The sequence below is a fragment of the Rhinolophus hipposideros genome (genome assembly GCF_964194185.1).
Source record: "Rhinolophus hipposideros genome assembly, chromosome: 8".
Lineage (NCBI taxonomy): Eukaryota > Metazoa > Chordata > Mammalia > Chiroptera > Rhinolophidae > Rhinolophus > Rhinolophus hipposideros.
Window position 1 is genome coordinate 62,362,242 of NC_138054.1, and position 20,031 is coordinate 62,382,272.

The 20,031-nt window shown below is 35.3% G+C and overlaps 1 protein-coding gene across 3 annotated transcripts in view; it reads right to left on the reverse strand.

Moving 5' to 3' along the window:
• The window catches only part of CMPK1 (cytidine/uridine monophosphate kinase 1), a 32,121-nt gene that overhangs the window by 10,286 nt on the left and 1,804 nt on the right, over window positions 1-20,031 (reverse strand). The window lies entirely within an intron of this gene.

A 20,031-nucleotide genomic window follows, 5' to 3' on the forward strand; every position in this document is an offset into this window, starting at 1 on the left:
TATGTATACACACACCATTTTTGTATTATAGTGTGTATGTATTCACTTTAACTGTTTCAATAGACTAATCAAGAGGCTTCATAGAGATAATAGATATGACTATCCTATGAAAGGTCAATAGTATAGTATTCTTGTATTGATCGTTATTATTAAGGCCTTACAAATGATGTATTAGGTCAGGGTATAGGGTAACAGTGGAGCTAAGTCATATAAGATGCTATGGGATTGTTCCACTATTTCCCCAAGGCTGAAATGAGAAAACAATACAAATCTAAGAGACAGTATTTTCTGAATACTGGAAAGCTTTTTCTCCCACATGAACTTGCACATTCCTTTCTATTAAACCGAAAGAACCATAAAATCTATTTTTAAAATATCTTTACTCTCAAATATTAGGGCACACAGAAGTATATTCAATGTTCAGTTAATTTTTAAGACTCTCTAAATGGGTTTTTATCTTATTCATAGTAAGTGTACAATAAATACTTGATAATTTATATTTCATCTTTAATTTCAATGTTAAGATTTCACACAGCCCACATTCCTATCTCCCTTTTAAAGTAGTGTTTCAATTACACATTTTATAAAAATTCTTTCAATTTCCCAGTGAGTTTTCTCTTTTTCTGGATTGCAGGAGCCATACATTCTTTATCCCTTTTTTATTTCCAAAAATTATTGGCTAAACTTGTTCTTGCTTACTAAAGTAAGCTCACAGTAAGGTAGTCAGCAAAGGAAATTAAATTTTAAACTATTTTGGGTCTGACTAAAATTGGGTCTAAAATTTGGTGAGAATAAACACAAACCATAGTATCATTCATGTCTCTCTTAGTCATACAGCTTCTTCCATTAGAAGAAATGATCAAAAGTATATTTAGTTGTAATAGGCCTTTAAAAAAATTCCCATCATTTACAGAAAATGGAAATAAATACAAGTTTTTAATTCTTTAAACTATTATTTAAAAATTATTTCCATACCACATTATTTTTAAATGCCTACTTTGATCACCAGTACAAGCAAACTTTTGAAAGATGGGTGTAAAAAAGACTTTATAAAAAATGAGGTGTGACCTACTTTCACATTGACGATGTACAATTTTCAAAAAGCGTTTGCATATACTGTCCACAAAATTTTATAGCAGCTTCATTTCTCACTGATTACTCTGGCTCCTGCCTGGAAGTCTATGCTTCCTGGATGCTCTCATCTTGTCTAGAGATGACAGCTGATGGTAATACTGAATAAATGCAGAAACAAACAGTACTAAACAATGGCAAAAGCTCAGTGAAACACCAAAAATACAAATTGCTCTGTACAGACCGCCTCTGCTGTATGAACAACATAGACATTTAGAAGTACAGCTAGCAATTTTAGAACTTAGTATACACACTGTTTCCTGGCATTGCAGCGCTCAAATTTGCAAGCTTTATATTGCATTAAAATGGATTTTGGCATATCACATTTTTAAAAGAGAAACTAGTTGTAAACTGTAGAGGTATACAAATGATATTTTTAAAAAATAATTACACAGTTTGTCAAAAGAGAGAACACAACCTTATCTGCAAAGTTCAAGGAAACAAGGAATTTAAACAAATATAACCGTGTCAAACCTATACAGAAATGTCTTTCTATTTCTCATCCACATTCCATTTTTTTCTTCAAATCTTCTCTTCACCAGTTACTTTTTTATACTATAATTTTCTTAAGGATTTTGCTAAAGCTTTCCTCTTACCCGCAGAGTTTCTACAACAAAAAAGCAACTATCAGTTACATACTAGTTATTATGGGATCTTAATAACAGCTACATTTTAAAGAACATGCTTTCAAAGCATTCTGCTGTCATTAAGTAGTCACTGTTGCCAATTTTGAGGAAAAGCAAGAATGGATAGTTCCCAGGCTTAACCAAAACTTTTTCACATTCTCTGAAATTTCCCAGCAATTAAAACCTAGTGGGTCACTAACTACACTCTTAAGAGCAACATTCAAAACCGCAGCAGGTTATAAATACTATAAACTACAATAATTTCAATTACAAGCTACTATTAAACTAAAAACAGTAGTTTTCTAGTGACAAACGTATAAACTCAATTCATTTAGAGTAACTCTCTAAATGTTTTACTTTCATTTTCTCCTTTAAGAAGTTGAAAAACAACTCAATAACTTTTATGAATTACACACTAAAATTTGGAGGGAGAAAAAAAAGTACCATGTTCTCAGTAAAGCACAAAAGGGCACTCTATATTACTACAGCTAGGCAAATGTTGACAATTTTATTGTATCAAGTCTCAAATGACCTTCTCTTCTTAGCAATTGTCTTTCCTTCTTTCTAAATTTAGGTAATGTGACTCTATGTGAACAAAAACAACAAAAATAAAACGACAACGTGAACAAGAACAACAAAAATAAAACGACAAAAAATAAAGAGTTCAAGGTACAAATGATGTGTAAATGGGAAGTCCTTGGAGGCCAGAAGTGATGCACACGCCGGGCAGCTGCTCCTGTTATTGTGGCAATTAGAAAGTGCCAGGGGGGTGCTACTGAGCCCTGCATGACATAGCGGAAACATTCTAACAGAGATACCGTGTTTGCCCGAAAATAAGACCAGGTCTTATATTAATTTTTGCTCCAGTAAGGCGTATTTTCAGAAGATGTCTTATTTTTTCAGGTACAACAATCTACATTTATTCAAATACAGTCATGTCATCTTCTGGAACATCGTCATAACGTACTAAATGCGTCCGTCTGGCTGACAATCTTAATTGGGACTTATTTTCAGGGTAGGTCTTATTTTCGGGGAAACACGGTATTAGATACAAATATGTTTTTAAAGCAACCGATTTAGTTAAAACTATTGGGTGTCCTTTAAACAGTTCACACAACTATGAAGCATTTAAGACTAAGTTTACTTTGCATTCCCTATAAGATTAATGAAACTTAAGATCTAAATTCTAGTTACGTACTGCCAATGATGTACCTTTAGCAGAACACCTGGAAATGCTGCAGATACTGTCCGGAGCCATCCAGACTTACGTCTGGTACTTCTTGCAAATAATAAGCTTTAGAGCCTATAGCAGCCCAGCAAGACTTCATGTAAGGCTGTCATTTATTTCAAAGGCATTTCCAATAGAAGTTTTTCCAATTATGCTAAATGAGATATCTGGTAAGGATTTGGGAAACTTACTTTTCTTTGACTGTAAGAACAATTACACAGTGTGCAGACAGTACTTAAAACTGGTCAACTGTTTAGGGTTCCTTCCAGTTCACCCATTGAGGGTTAGAAAGAGGTTTTTCCTATAATCACCATTAAAGAAAGGTTAACATAAAGACTATCTGATGGGAGGAAAGCTAAGTGTAATATTTGACTTAAATTGCTAGCAGATTTTCAATCTCATTTTTAGTCTGCCCTTATTGTAGTTCCAAATGTGTGCACTGTATTTGACCATGCCTATTTAATTGCAAATCTACGTATTAATATAAACTATGGAAGTTATAAACCCAGCTAAATCTATTCTTAAGCAAAAAGCTTTAGCAGATAGACTCCAAATTAGCATGAAGCATACTTCTTTTTCTAATCAGAGTGATATTTCAAAAGCTTACATCCTGTAAAGGAGAAAAGAAGAAAGATATAAATCAATTCAACTATAGATAATTATAGCACTATTTCATTTTCCTCAATGTTTTGCACTTCATGTAAAAAAATCTTAATTCAGGCAATACTTGGAACTTATTTTAAATCCATAAACATGTATTGAGTGTCTACAAGGCGCCTGGCAATGTGCTGATTCAGGGAAGGTTAAAAGGTTATATTCACAAGGGACTTGCATATATAAAGTGACTTGAGCTCTACTAGTAATTAATAAAGGCGATTCTTCATATTTTCCTAACTTTCCTAAGGAAGTCAATCTTTACCAGCACTGCCTACTTCGGGAAGAAGTTGATTCTTCAGAGGCAGTGGCAAGAAAACAGAACAACAAATAAAACGTAAAGATGAGTTGATGGTAGAAGAGAGTAAAGGGGGTCAAATATACATGGTGATGGAAGAACTGACTGGGTGGTGAGCACTCAATGTGATTTAAAAAAAAGAAAGGATGAGTCAGAAGCCACCCAACATGTTGTCTCCTTATTTGTGTAGGCCTGGATATCCCTCTAATATTTTGCAAAAGGCTTTCCAAAGAATTGAGGATTTTGGTATCTTACATACATACCGAATGGCCCCTACAGCAAATGTGAATTGGAATTTTCACATTCCAATTTCATTCCAGTTGGTCATTTCCAGTATTTTTATTTGAATTCATCTCAGCCCTTCTGAATCAATCTGCATTCCCCACAATAGAAGGGGATAGAAAATGGCCAAAGATTAAGACCAGACCCAGAAACCTCCAGGAATTCCAGGAGCTCAGAGGTAATAATTAGAAAACTTCCAACATGAATGACAGACACAGAGGTCTTGTTAATCTTAGGAAACACTCATCTGATCTTGTTAATTAAATGCTCAATTCTTACAGTCATTGTAGAGCCAGAAGCTACACACTCATGTCACTACAACCCAAATATTGCTGCAGGTGGTGTAAAAGCCTAGAATTCAGTTAACTTAGTTCCTGTGAGAACACTTGGAAGACATACATCAAACGACTCAGCTGTAGCCCTTGTCTCTGCTCTTTCACCTTATTAAAGAGAGGTTTCTTAAACACTAAGCAGACCGAACCATATTTGTTTCTTATTTTAAAAAGGTAAATAATATTAAAATGAGAATATCATTTACCCAGAGCATACCAAAAGATAAGTCACTCTAAGAAATATAACTACTTGAGAATGCAATTTTTAAAGAGCCTCATCACAAAATAACCACATTTTAATAGCTCAGGTTCTCTTTGAGAACTAGAATTTATTTGGATTTACAAATCAACACTTGAGAAAAATGTGCAAAGGACACAAAATTCTGAATTCAATAATATATGCAAACATATATTAGAAAGTTGAACATCTGCAAAATTATCAAACTAATGCTGAAATGATTTAGAGAAACACAAAACTCAATAAGGATCACAAGAAGTCATATATTCATAACACTGAACCAGAAGATAAGAGATAAACTTAACACTCACAATTCGGTGTGACACTGGGAAATTTAACCTTTCTCAGATCTCAGTTTCTTCATTTGTAAAATAGAAATAATATCTACACTACCAGAAATAATACTTGTACTACACAGTAAATATCATCATTAGATGTTACAATTAGAAGCATCTCCTGAAGAACATAGTCTCCTAAAAAACGTGATCTAAGCTACTAGATTCAAGACCTACTATGAGAGCACTTAAGACAGGTAGGGGAGGAGATAGACAAACTCATACAGGCCATTCCTGGAGCAAAGTCCAAAATAATCAGTGGCGAAACCACAAATTACATATGAATAAAGGTACAGAACTACCAAATTGGCTCAACAGCAAATGAAGTGTATACAAGAAAAGAGCAAAGTGAAAGAATAACTACAGTACAAGGAGAGTATGATACATGAAAATTCAATTCATTATGCAAATAACCTCAGAGAAACTCCAAAAATTGGCATTACAGATATATTTGAGTATGTTAAAAAATTTATGAGAACTAACAAGAATTTACCTTTCTTACTACCTTTTTATAAACAAACAGATCAATAGTTTTCCAACCAACTGAAAATGATTAACTGAAAAAATGTTTTAAAAGATCTTAATTATACCTAAATTTTTTTTTAAAATCCTATTCAAAACAATAATACTTAAATTTAGAGATGTGTAAGAAATGTGTGAAGAAACTGGAAACACTTAAAACCAGTATCATAAAAAGAAGGCATTCTGTGTTCCTGGAGAGAAAGATTCAATACTGTAAATATTTAAATTTCCTACAAATTATAAATTTATTGCAACTTCAATCAAAATTCGACTGGGGTTAATTTTTTTTAATGAAACTTGGTGAGTTGATTCTCAACTTTATCAGAGAAAGTAAATGTGAGAGAATGGTCAAAACTGAAAATAATAGTAACAACTACAAATAGGAACTTGTCCTACCAGTCATAAATACTGTACTACCAGATATAAAATATTATAAAGCTATAGTAATTAAAACAGTTTGATACCGATATAAAAATAGAACAATGAAACTCAACACAGTCCAGAAACAGATCCAAGTATAAATGGGAATTCAATAAGTGACAGAATCGGCATTTCAAAATCAATGGAGAAAAGATGAACTATTTAATAAATGATACTTGTGCAACTGGCTACCCATCTGGGAAAAAAATTAAAGTAGATCCCTGCACAATACTACATGCAAAAGTAAATTTCAGGTGAATTACAGTTCTAAATCAACACAATATAATCAAAACACCCTATGATAGTTCTAGAGGAAAATAACCTTACGATAGGGAAAAGCATTCTAAAACAAGAACTGAAACAGCTAAGAATTACGCTTGACCACATAAACAAAAAAACTTCTGAATAAATAAATATATCATAAATATAATCAAATGACAAGCAATAGCCTGGAAGGAATCGTTTCACCATACAAACATGACAGAGTAATATACATTGTATATAAAGAGATGCTACTAACAAATAAAGAACAAAACTTGATACAAAAATGGGCAAAAGAACAAACAATTCCCATAAGAGAAAAAAGGACAGATGCTCAACCTCATTGGTAATCATAAAAATGCAAATTAAAACAATATGGTTCCATTTTCCACCCATCAGATTGTTTAAAAAAAAGACTGCTATATCTGGCTATGGCAAGGATGGGTGATACTGGCAAGGATAATGATTTATTAATTAAGACTGCTATATCTGGCTATGGCAAGATTCGGGGGGAGAATACGGTGGGGGGTGGGACTAGTATCCTCATACTTTGTGGGAGTGTAAAAGGGCAATTTGGCACAGTCTATTGAAATTTAGGTTTACGATCAGTAATTCCATTTCTAGGAGTTGTGCTACTGAAATAGTTGCACATATGCACAGATATACCGTGTTTCCCTGAAAACAAGACCTAGCTGGACCTTCAGTTCTAATGCGTCTTTTGGAGCAAAAATTAATATAAAACCCGGTCTTTTTTTAATATAATATAAAACTGGGTCTTACGTAATATAAGACCAGGTATAATATAACATAATACCAGGTAAAATATAATATAATATAATATAATATAATACAATATAATACAATACAATATAATACTGGGTATAATATAATATAATGTAATAAATATAATATAACACCTGGTCTTATATTAAGTTTTGCTCCAAAAGCCGCATTAGAGCTGATGGTCCGGCTACCGTCTTATCTCCGGGGAAACACGGTAAGTACATGAATGCTCACATCAGCACCATTTGTAAACAGAAAATCTAAATGCCCACCAATACAGGAATGACTAGACGATTGTACATATTATGAATAAAGTAGAACTATCTACATGTTATGATACACAAAGTTTTCCAAGATACACTGTTAAGCAAAAAAAAAAAAAAATGCAAGTCACAAAATAATAGGCAACGTATGTGCCTGCATATGTGCATGCATTATATCTGTGTATAAATACATCAAAAAGGATCAGAAAAGCACATACAAAAAAAAACCTGATAAGTGATTACATAAGGAGTGTAGGCTGAGTTTGATTAAGGAGAACTCACTTTTTACTTTATGTACTTTCAAACTGTTTGAATCTTTTACAATACACATTTAAACTTTTTAAAGCTTTAATTTAAAATGCACATATACTATCTACACATCTTTACGTGGCAAATACCACAAAGCAAGATTAATGACTTAAATGATTTATTAATATCAAATGCTAAGAGAATAGCAAAATAAATTTCAAAGTAGCCTCACATTAAGGATAAAGATCCCTATATAGAAAATATCATTGGATTTCACGAAAAAAGGGAAACAGTACCTGCACAATCAAAAACTTATTTAAAATTTAAAAATAAATCACTGCAGAGAATAGCAGCAAAAATCAATTCAAATGTTTGGATAAAAATTTCTCTGGAAAGGCACGCATTCCTTAAACAAAGGAGAAACAAAAGTATAATATAGCAACACAGAAACACACTGCATGGGCATGAAGTCAAGAGTTACAGAAGGAGACAAAAAGCAGTCCAGTTTTATAGCCTAGAACCAGATGGAAATTTAGAGACACACTCAGTTGGAGGATCCAAAAGGCACAGCAGCAAAGGTTTAAAAGGAAACATATTTCAATGAAGCCCTACTCTAGACACTAGAGTTCAAAATTATAAGCAACATCTTCTGGAAAAGACACCTTCATGGCAAGGGCAATATACCCACACTACTTCTAGTTTCCAGAATAACCCCTTGGAACACTTTCAGAACTTAACTGTGCCAAGCAACCTCTCTCAACTAATTTTTTAGAGAAAATTAATCTTGCTTAGAAACAAACAATTATCTTCCTTTTTAGTTCATCAACCTGTGCTAATAGAAGAAAGCGTGAGAAAAATCATTATTTGGCTTTAAAAAGTATAACAGTACATTTATTTTTAATGGTATAACATTTACCTTCATGAATTCATTTTGCTGAATCTAAAGTTAAAGTCACTGTAAGAATACACATTTTTGATGGGCACAGCCCAGCCTGGGATTTACTGTTGGCCACAGGTAACTGTACCCATTTATTATGTAGAAGAGAATACTGTAAGAGACCCCTGATTATTGATTAGAGCCTCACTTCTTCATGTATGAGAAATGTCCTTCATTAAAAAGTGGTAACCTTATGGGAAAATTGTATGGAAAATTTTCTTTCCTGCCATGACTACACAACAGGAAGAATGCTGGAAACCATTCTGTGAAACAGGCAACTTCTGCTGTTCCACTAGTCTGACGTAATGCTGACCCAATTATACTCTAGAATCAGTCAAGGAAGTAATAAGAATCTGTTACTCCCACTCTTTATTTCCATCTAAACGTTATCCCCTCTCTCTTTCATCCCCAACTCTCAGTCCCAAGCACAATACAGACACTTAACCAGTTATACCTCTTTGGTAGCCTTGGATTCACTTATCAGTCTTTTAATCTCTGCACCATAGGCAATAGAAAGTATACAATGTGCTAGACATAAAGACTTCATCAAAATTAAAATCTTCTGTGCTTCCAAGGACATTACCAAGAAAATGAAAAGACAACCCACAGGATGGAGAAGATATCTGTAAGTCATATTTCTGTATAAGGGACTTGTATCTAAAATACATAAACAATTTTATAACTCAATAATAAAAATATAAATAAACCAATTAAGAAATGAGCAAAGACAATTTTTTAAATGGGGGGGAAGAACAAAGGATCCAAATAGACATTTCTCCAAAGGAGAAATACAAATGACCAGTAAACAGGAAAGTTGCTCAACATCATTAGTCATCAAGGAAATGCAAGTCAAAACCATAATAACATACCACTCTGCACCCATTAGGGTGGCCGTTTAAAACATAACAACAGATAAGAAGAGTTGGCCAGTACACAGAGAAATTGGAACCCTCATACCCAGCAGGTGGGAATGAAAAATGGTGCAGCCACTTTGGAAGTCAGGCAATTCCTTTAAAGGTTAAACATTTCATCTTTATAACAATCCAGTGAAGTTGGCATTATTATCACTTTACAAATGAAGTTACAGAATCAGAAGTTAAGCAATATAGCCATAGATTGTAGACTGAGATTCAAACAAACATCTCACTTCAAAGGCCTAATATCCCATTTCTTAAATATTTTTAATTAAAAAAACACATAAATGCACAATTATTCTAATTCAAAAAGCTATTTTTCTTGCCTTTAGACAGTCTTTGTTACCATTCTGAAGTTCTACGTAAACATGAAATACAGCAGGAATTTATAAATACAATTCCTTGTTGCTTTCATTTATATACAGCATAGAATGACAATGAAGGTACACATGTTCATAGTGATTTGGATAATCTGCCTCTTAAGCATGACTGTATTGGATTTAACACTGATGTCAGGGATACAAATCTGCTTTATGGCTGGCAAGATTACCTTCCTTCCAAACCCCTCATTTTACAGAAGGGGAAACTGAGATAAGCTCACTTGTCAGTTAGTGGAGAGGAAACTGGAGCTTGAAACTAGGTCTGATTCTCAGTGACTATTATTCCACAGTGGGCCCCTGGGGATAATTCTTAGGTAACAGACATGGATATAGAGTCTTTTGCTTTCAAGCTACTATGGCCTATGAATACAGAACCTGCTGGTAAATATTAAAAAGAAGACTCAAAGTTGATGGACTTTATCATTTTGTTGTATTCTAGCATGGAGATGAGATTAGGAATTTTATAAACAAAGAGCCAGGCATATTTGACCTACCAATTCAGCCACATTCTGACCATTCTTGATTGATTTGCTTGATTCTTGCCTTTCTCCACTTCTGACACCATTACTATTTCTACTTGTCTCACTCAATAATCAGTAATTAAGTAGCAAATAAAAATTTCCACTATTTAATTAAAAATCTAAATTAACCATTTAGGTTAATTAAGTCAATTCCCAATTACATAATCAAACATTATCTGGGCTCTCTACTTCCAGGAGACACCAAGAAAATAGAAATTCATGTTGTCATCTACCTATCTACCTAAACCATACATAACTATAAAGGTAAATCCTATAGGTCAAATTAAACACAATACTTTCCAATAGCAAACATCAATGACTACAATGTTTCCCCGAAAATAAGACCAGGTCTTATATTAATTTTTGCTCCATTAGGGATTATTTTCAGGGGATATCTTATTTTTTCATGTACAACAATCTACATTTATTCAAATACAGTCATGCCATCTTCTTCTGGAATATCGTCATAATGTATTAAATGCGTCGTCTGGCTGATAATCTTAACTGGGGCTTATTTTCGGGATAGATCTTATTTTCGGGGAAACGGTAATACATTATGAAGTTCCAAATAAAGTAGGCAGAGAAGCAGTCTTCTCTAGCAGCAAGTTAGGCATACTTAATAGCTTCTTGATACAGGATATGTCCTAATGATGAATAGAACCAACTTAGGGGTTTTCTGGAGAAGACTAATAGAAACAAGGCATGGAACATGTTTCATGGAACCCAGTCCCTCAAAGTGAATGTTTCTGAGAATGGTAGGTAACAACTGGTGCTTTTCCCTTTACCACAGTGATGTTTTGTTAGCTTTGTTCACCAGGCAACATAAAACTTGACAAACAATAAATATATCCAGTCACACCTATTCTTTATTAAGTTCTAAATGTTCGTATCACAGGTGTAGTCTGTAAAAATGTATTTGATTTGTCAGGCTAAAGCAACTGAAATGTTAGAGCAAATACATTTTCATTTGGCAACTGGGCTAAAAGTTTTAGCTGTAAGGTTAACAATAGTCCGTGTGATCCAGCTAACACGGTTAAGAATAAGATGGTTATCCCATGTGTCCACACTTTTTCTCTTATCTGGTCTACAAGTCCCACTGCTACAGCAACTTCTCTGAAATGCTGAGTTTCAATTCAGAAGGACAACCATTACAATATGATACTCACGCCTATGTGACTTTGGGAGGTCTTCAGTGACAGCAGTCCTCTCCCATTAGCATCTAAACACAGTGTTTACATTAACCGAGTGTTGTCACTGAAACTTTAATCAAGTATAAATCAAGTAGATTTCAAAGGGAGTAAGTATAAGGAAGAAAAACGATATTGAAGACGGCCTTTGAGCTAGGATAGACTTAGGCAGAGGTGTCCTGCCTAATTTTGATGGAGCTGGAATATATACACACATTCAGAGAAACCCCTCCCAGCCCAGCACACCCATGTAGTTACTTGGATGTGAGTGTGTATTTAAATGCATGACTGAGCTGGCAGAAAATTAAAGGAGTAACTCAGATTTAGATAAATCAAGAAAACACAAATCCAGAGGAATAAGTGCTAGAGTTGTGGCTGCCCCGAGCGATATTCCCTACCCCCAAATTACTGATGGCTCAGCCTGATTTGATGAGCCACAGAGTTGGGGGAAGGGACAAAGACTAAGGTCTAAATAGGACTAGAGGTCAGATCAAAGAGTTCCACATAAAGTCTGGACCCCTGAAGGATGACATCTTCAGTGATTGAACTGGAAAAAAAGAAACCCACCATTCAGAGAAAACAGGAAAAATTCCTAACCACAGTCCATGATTGATTAAAGAAACTTCTAAAAGATATACTTGAAGAAAAAAGAAAACGATTTCAGAAGGAAGATCTGAGGTACAAAAATAAATGGTGAATAAAGAAACTGGTATGCATGTGAGCTATTCTAAACAAACATTACATCTTTGTTTTATATAAAACATTAATGTATCACGTGTGGGAATTTTTAAAAAGTCAGTACAGAATTAAAATCCTGGAAAACAGAACAGGATAAAAAATAGAGTTAACTGTCCTAAGGTATTTGTATTGTTTGGAGAGAATAAAAATATTAATATTAGATTTAAGTTAAACAACGTGTGTGTTTAAAATTTCTAGGGTAGGGTAACCACTAAAAACAGACTGCACAACTTCCAAAGCGGGGTGTGGGGGGATCTCAATTCAAAAGAAGGGGGCAGGGGAGTAGGTAAAATTCACACAGAAAAACGTTATAATGATGATGACAATAATAGCTAACATTATATAGGACTTACCATGTGCTAGGCACTGCTCTAAGTACTTTACATATATTAGCTCATTTAATTCTCACGAAATCCCTATGAGGTAGATACTATATATTATTATTCCCATTTTATAGAAGAGGAAACTAAGGCATAGAGAGATTAAATGACTTGGCTAGGTCACATAGTAGATGTTAGAGTGAGATTCAAACCCAGACAATCTGACTCTGGAATCTATATATTGCCCAATACACAATACATAGGTATGACACTTTAACATTCATTCGTGTCTTTTCAAACCAATTTTTCTAGTAACTAAGAATGCCTCCCATAGTGTAGCTATTTACACTATTTAACACATTTCCTCCATTGACTACTCAAGCATACAACAGGCAAGGGGGGCAGGGTAAATGCTAACATATATGAAGTATCTGACACGTATTAGACCCTGTGCCAGACATTTTATTTCATGAGTTCTCTTGGTTAATCCTCACAATCACCCTGCAAAGTAGATTAATATCCCAAATTTTCAGTGAAGAAGCGAAAAATTTAAATAACTCACCAAGAGGTAGGAACCCAGATCTGACTGGCTTTTAAATCTGTTTACGAAATGTTCATTGACATTAATTTATGCCAGACATTGTGCTATGCACTAAAGATGTAAGAGTAAATTTAGAAATCCAGGGTTTTCACCCTTATGAAGCTTATGGTCTAATGGGGGAATCTTTTGGGTTTGGTTCCTGGACCAAATTCCAATATGGGTCCCCCCTCACACACACACACCAACAAACAATTCTCAGACACCAGCAGGGTGTCCAAGAATTCAACTCAGTTGTGACAATGTCTACCCAGGGATGGCATCAGATTCCACAGGTAAAAGGTTCAGGCCTATGACTGTGACTGTCCCCCGACCCCACTTCAGACACCAGTTGAAAGTCCAGAATGTAATGTGTGTACTTCTGACCGATTGGCTATAAATCAGAGGTTCCCACTACCATCTTCTTGGGTTCAATTAATTTGCCAGAATGGCTCAGAGAAACATTTTACTTACTAGATCACCACTTTATTGCAAACAGATATAACTCAGAACAACCAGATGGAAAAGATGCGTAGGGCAAGGTATGGGGAAAGGGAGGGGAGCTTCCATGCTCTCCAGGCTGTGCCTCTCTCCATGAATTGCCATGTGTTCACTAACCTGGAAGTTCTCCAAACCCAGTCCTCTTGGGTTTTTATGGAGGCTTCATTACATAGTCATGATTGATTAAATCACTGACCATTGGTGACTGATTCAACCACCAGATCCTCTCCTCTCCACTCAGCGGTGAGCGTGGGGGTGGGACTGAAAGTTCCAACCCCCTAATCACATGGTTGGTTCTCCTGGCAAGCAAACCCCTTCCTATGGTGGGGTCCAAAAAGCACCTCATTAACATAACAAGAAACTCTTCTGTCACTCTCAACAGGAAATGTTAAGGGTTTTGGGAGCTGTGGGTCAGGAACTGTGGATGAAGAACAAATTAGTCATGCTTAAATACAGCCACTGAACTATGGGGGTACATGCTGAGAAATGTTTCATGGGGATCCGTTCTGAGAAATGCCTCGTTAGGTGATTTCGTCATTGTGTGAACATCACAGAGAGCACTTACACACACTTAGATGGTACAGCCTACTGCACAGCTAGACTGTATGGCACAGCCTGTTGCTCCTGGGCTACAAGCCTGTACGGTATGTTACTGTACTGAATACTGTATGCAATTGTAACACAATGGTAAATATTTGTGTATCTAAACATATCTAAACAGGAAAAGGAAAAGGTATCGTAAAAATACAGTATAAAAGATAAAAAACAGTACACCTGTATAGGGCACTTCCCATGACTGGAGCCTGCAAGCCCGGAAGTTGCTCTGGGTGAGTCAGTGAGTGAGTGGCGAGTGAATGTGAAGGCCGAGGACATGACTGTCCACTGCTGTCCATTTTATAAACACTGTACACTTAGGCTACAGTAAATCTGCAAAACAACATGAGGTTAAATCAAGCACAAAAGATGTGCTAAACACGATATGTAGGAGGCTGCTGCTGGCATAACACAGCATACTGCTTTACAGCAAGCCCTTTCTTACATACGTAAAAATATTATACTCTAAAATAACAATAAAAAGTATAGGATAGTAAATACATAAAGCAGTAACACAGTCATTTCTTATCATTACCAAATCTTATACACTGGCTGCGCAGTCGGTCTGTTTAGATCCGTATCACCACAAACACGTGAGTAGGGACTGCTACATCACCAGGCAATAGGACGCTTTCAGCTCCATTATAATCTGATGGGACCACCATCATATATGTGGTGTTACTGACTGAGCTGTCGTTATGCACACATGACTGTATAAATGAGAAATATTTGGTAATCTGAATGACCAAACATATATTTTTCTTATAAATTACAATATCACAGAGAGATGATCAAATAATCATAAAAATGAAGGTGAATTACAAACTGATAAAAGTTATATAAAGGACAACAGAATTACAAACCGATAAATGTGATGAAGTGCTCTGAGAGCACATAATAGAGAAATCTGACCTTGTCTAAACATGTGAGGGCCAGTTTCACTGAAGAAACAACATTGAGGAGCCGGCCCAGTGGCTCAGGCGGTTGGAGCTCCATGCTCCTAACTCCGAAGGCTGCGGTTCGATTCCCACATGGGCCAGTGGGCTCTCAACCACAAGGTTGCCAGTTTGATTCCTCGAGTCCCGCAAGGCATGGTGGGCTGTGCCCCCTGCAACTAGCAACGGCAACTGGACCTGGAGCTGAGCTGCACCCTCCACAACTAAGACTGAAAGGACAACAACTTGACTTGGAAAAAAAAAGTCCTGGAAGTACACACTGTTCCCCAATAAAGCCCTGTTCCCCTTCACCAATAAAATCTTAAAAAAAAAAAAAAAAGAGAGAGAGAAACAACATTGAAACTCTTGGTTCCCAAACTGTATGTCAAAGTGCCTGGAGCACAGCCCTAGGTTTAAATTTCTAATGAGAACAATTTGTGATGTCTGTTAGGTATCCTGTGAACTAGCAGCTCAGGGTAGTTCAGTTTCAACTTTAGATCATGGCACATTCTTTTTGGAAGACGTTATTTTTGTGATGCCAATGGCACCATGAATTAAGAACTTTCGGAATCTCTGTATTAAGCTGAGATCCGAAGGATAAGTAGGTTTTTCAAACACTATACAGTAGAAGAACAAAACACAGGAAAGACAAGGTCCCCACCCTTGAAAACATTACAATTTAGTTAGGGAGGCAAAACTAAAAGATAACAAGTTTTAAAACAATTTCATGTTAAACTTTAATATTTACAGAAACCTTTCATATCTTTTCTCATGAGATTCTATTAAGTGTGTGTCTATCTCCACTCTAAATTGAGAGCCCTAGAAGCCTACATCCCTGCAGAGTGGAGTGTTCTCCACTCTCCCATATCTCCCAGCTGCTTCTTTCCTACTGTCCTTCAAAATTGAGCTCATAAATATCACCTTCCCTGGGAAGAATTCCCTGACCCACTGGTCGGAAATTTAAATGTCCCTTGTCCAAACAGTACATTTCTATCATAGGACTTACCACTAGATCTTGTAGTAGTCAATGATTAACTTCTAGTCTCCCCACTCACCCTAAACTCCTGACAGCAGAGTCTGTGCCTTATTCATCTCAACAACTACCGTGTTTCCCTGAAAATGAGACCTAGCCAGCCCATCAGCTCTAATGTGTCTTTTGGAGCAAAAATTAATATAAGACCCGGTATTATATTATATTTTATTATTTATATATTATACTCAGTCTTATTTTAATATAAGACCGGGTATAATATAATATAATATAATGTAATAATACTGGGTCTTATATTGATTTTTGCTCCAAAAGACGCATTAAAGCTGACGGGCCAGCTAGGTCTCATTTTTGGAGAAACACGGTATTACAGTGCCAAGCACTCAAAAATGTTTCCTGAATAAATGACAAGTGCAGGGAAAAAAATTTTTAAGTCTAATTATGCCATTTCACCTTAAAGGGCTTCTAGGAAAAAATGAGGAATTTACTCAGAAAAACTTTAGATTTACAAATTTGTAATAATGAAAATGACTGATAATCATCCAGTGCTGGTAAAGAATCATACACTGAAAAAAAAAAATAAAAAGAATCATACACTGCTAATACAAATAGAACAAGAATGGGGCCAGCCCGGTGACTTAGGCAGTTGGAGCTCCATGCTCCTAACTCCGAAGACTGCCGGTTCGATTCCCACATGGGCCAGTGGGCTCTTAACCACAAGGTTGCCAGTTCAATTCCTGGAGTCCCGCAAGGGATGGTGGGTTGCGCCCCCTGCAACTAGCAATGACAAGTGGACTTGAAGCTGAATGGCACCCTCCACAACTAAGATTGAAAGGACAACAACTTGACTTGGAAAAAAGTCCTGGAAGTACACACTGTTCCCCAATAAAGTCCTGATCCCCTTCCCCAATAAAATCTTTTAAAAAAAAGAAAAAAAAAGAAATAGAATAAGAATAATGTTTTTGAAAAGTAATCTGACTATCAATTAAAAATGCTCCCATACTCAGATTCAGCGATTCTATGTAGGGATTCAGAGCAAGTCATCCTAAGGTGTGCCTCTGTGGTATGCAGATTATTTTGAGCAAAAGGCATCCTAGACCTAGGTTTAGGAACACACCTACTTTTAGGAACATCACTTATAAAGTATCCATACGCAATGTTATATTTACAAGGAAGTTTACTGAAGCACTGTTTGCAGTAGCAAAGTAATTCCTGGAAACTAACCTAAATGTTCATCAATAGGGGAATGGTACAACCATGCTATGTAACATCCATATTATAGAAGATTCTGCAGCTACTAATAAGAATGGATTAAATCTATATGTAAAGACCTGAGAGGATATCCATGACACATTCAGTAGAAAACAGATAATCCCATTTGGAGATGAAAAAGAATTTTTGCATTTTCATTTGTAAGAATATTAGGAAAAAAGAGAGGGGGAAGAAGTTAATACCAGACAGTTACTTCTAGTGACCTCAGGATTAGAGAAGATTAAATTTTTCCCAATAAATTTGTAACTCTTGTAACTTAAAATATAGAAAGGCAAAAAAATGAGGAAGGTTTCAAAAGTAAGGATAGTAACATCCAAATATAATCTCCCCTCCTCTAATTTCTTAACAAAAATATGCTGTCACAACCTTTAATGATATGGTAGTGCTTCAGAAGTCAAGAATTCTGCGGACTATCTCTTTTACAGATAATTTAAGCTTTCTTTTTTATTAAAACAAACAAACAAACAAACAATGTCTTACTCCACTCTATACCATCCAAAGGAGACAGAAAGGCCTATTCTTATAAGATGTTCAGTGGATCGTCCTATCTAGCTATGAGCGGTAATCTGCTTCGTGGATTTGTAATTAGGAGCTCAACAGATTATCACAACCATACCATTTATTCAATGAGAGTAAACAGAAGTGTTACATGAAAAATTTGAGTAAGACACAGCTAGGTCTCAAACACTTCTGTCCTGAAAATTGGGAGAGCTACTACTTGGGCGCCCCCTGGGGATCAAATGTAATTTTTTTTAAACATCTTTAGGACAAACTAGTGTCCTCTAAAAATATTCATTCAAAGAATAATTAAGCACCTACTATGTTCCAGGCACAATGTTCAACACTTGAGACACAAAGATAAGAAAAATCAAGTTTCTGATTTCTACGTGCTTCAAGTCTGTGTTACCAAAAACTTTCTAACTAAGCACAGTAGGTAGGATGGCCAAAGTATGAGTTACCCATACAAAACCTGGAGGCAGTTATGACACAGAAATGATAAGAATGCTTTTTGGGTGCCATAGAAAGCAATTTGGAATGGATATAAGCTTTAGCATAATTTGTTTATGTAAGCAAAATGTTCACCATCTTTAAAAGTGAAGATGTTTAAATATCCCTTCCAGCTAGCACATGCAAAATTATAGCTGTTATTCTCAAAGACAAGTTTAGGTTACAGCATCATGTTTTTTCTTGGGCCAAAACAATATAAAGAAAGCATAATCTAAAAAAATTCAAAAATGATGCAGTATCCCCATCATGATTTTTTAGTAACAGGTTATTCCATAATAATTCCACCCTGAGCACTGAACTCTAACAAAGGATTGGCACTGGTTTAGAAAATGGCTAATTTTCAAAAACAAACTGAGTATGAGAGGACACAAAATAGAAACAAAATAAAACAAAATTGCAAATGACTACTACAAATAAATGAGCAAAGTCAACCTTAAAACCCCCCCTCAAACCTTTTCTACTCAGTTCAGAACACTTTCAGAAAGATACTGTATCAGATTTGCCTTTTCTTCCTCAAGGTCTGGGAGAGCAAGCAGCAGGGTAGAATTCGCCTCCAGAAAGAAAAACAAGTACCATCTTCCATCCAATTCCATCCACCCTCATTCCTAAAAGCAGTGCCCCAGGATATTAGAAAGCCAGGTAGTCTCAGATTCTGTAGCCAGGACCCTAAGATGTTCTTATGGCAGACAGGGTTGGAAATCAATGTAATTTTCCCAAAGAAACAATTCTATTTCAGACACATTTCAGGTACCCTGTGAGCTAAATTAGCAATGGCATGACAGTTGGGAAATTTAACCTTGATTTATACAATTTTTTACCTATAGAAAAAAAATTTAGTTCCAAAAATTACAGTCTTTTGAGATTCAGCTAATGTTTGCCTGTATAATCCTGAGTCAAAACACAAGAGACTCACAAAGGAAAAAACCCTCCAACTTAACTGACCATAGACATTCCATTGCTTATTTAGTCAACTAGAGGGTAACAACTGCTAAATTATAAACTATTTAGAATTTGTAGATATCAAGTTAATGTTTATGGTAATTGGAATCACGAGTTAACTATTTTCATGAAAGATTGCAGTTTAAAAGTTTAAGCTCATATAATCGCTGAAATCTTATAGGATAAGAATACACTATAGAACACATCATATCTCATCGTGGAAATCTAATAGATAATTAACATGTTTATTAGGTTGGTGCACAATTAATTGCGGTTTTTGCAATTATTAACCTTTTAAACCGAAATTACTTTTGCACCAACCTAATAAAATATTATCAGCCATTAATGAACAAAGAATAAAACTAGTTACAGAATGTGTAGATTATTTTTAATCCAGTAGAATAATATGGGTACTGTTAGTTTGGGTGTGGACATATAAAGCCACGTTATGATTCAGAAACAAAATATTTAAATGCATTCGAATATAACAGTCATAAACCAATTTTTAAAAATACTACTTCAAAGTAAAAATAACCAATCTCATAAATTAAGAACAGGAAGTCTAAAATAGAGAAAAAAATTATTTGAATCTATG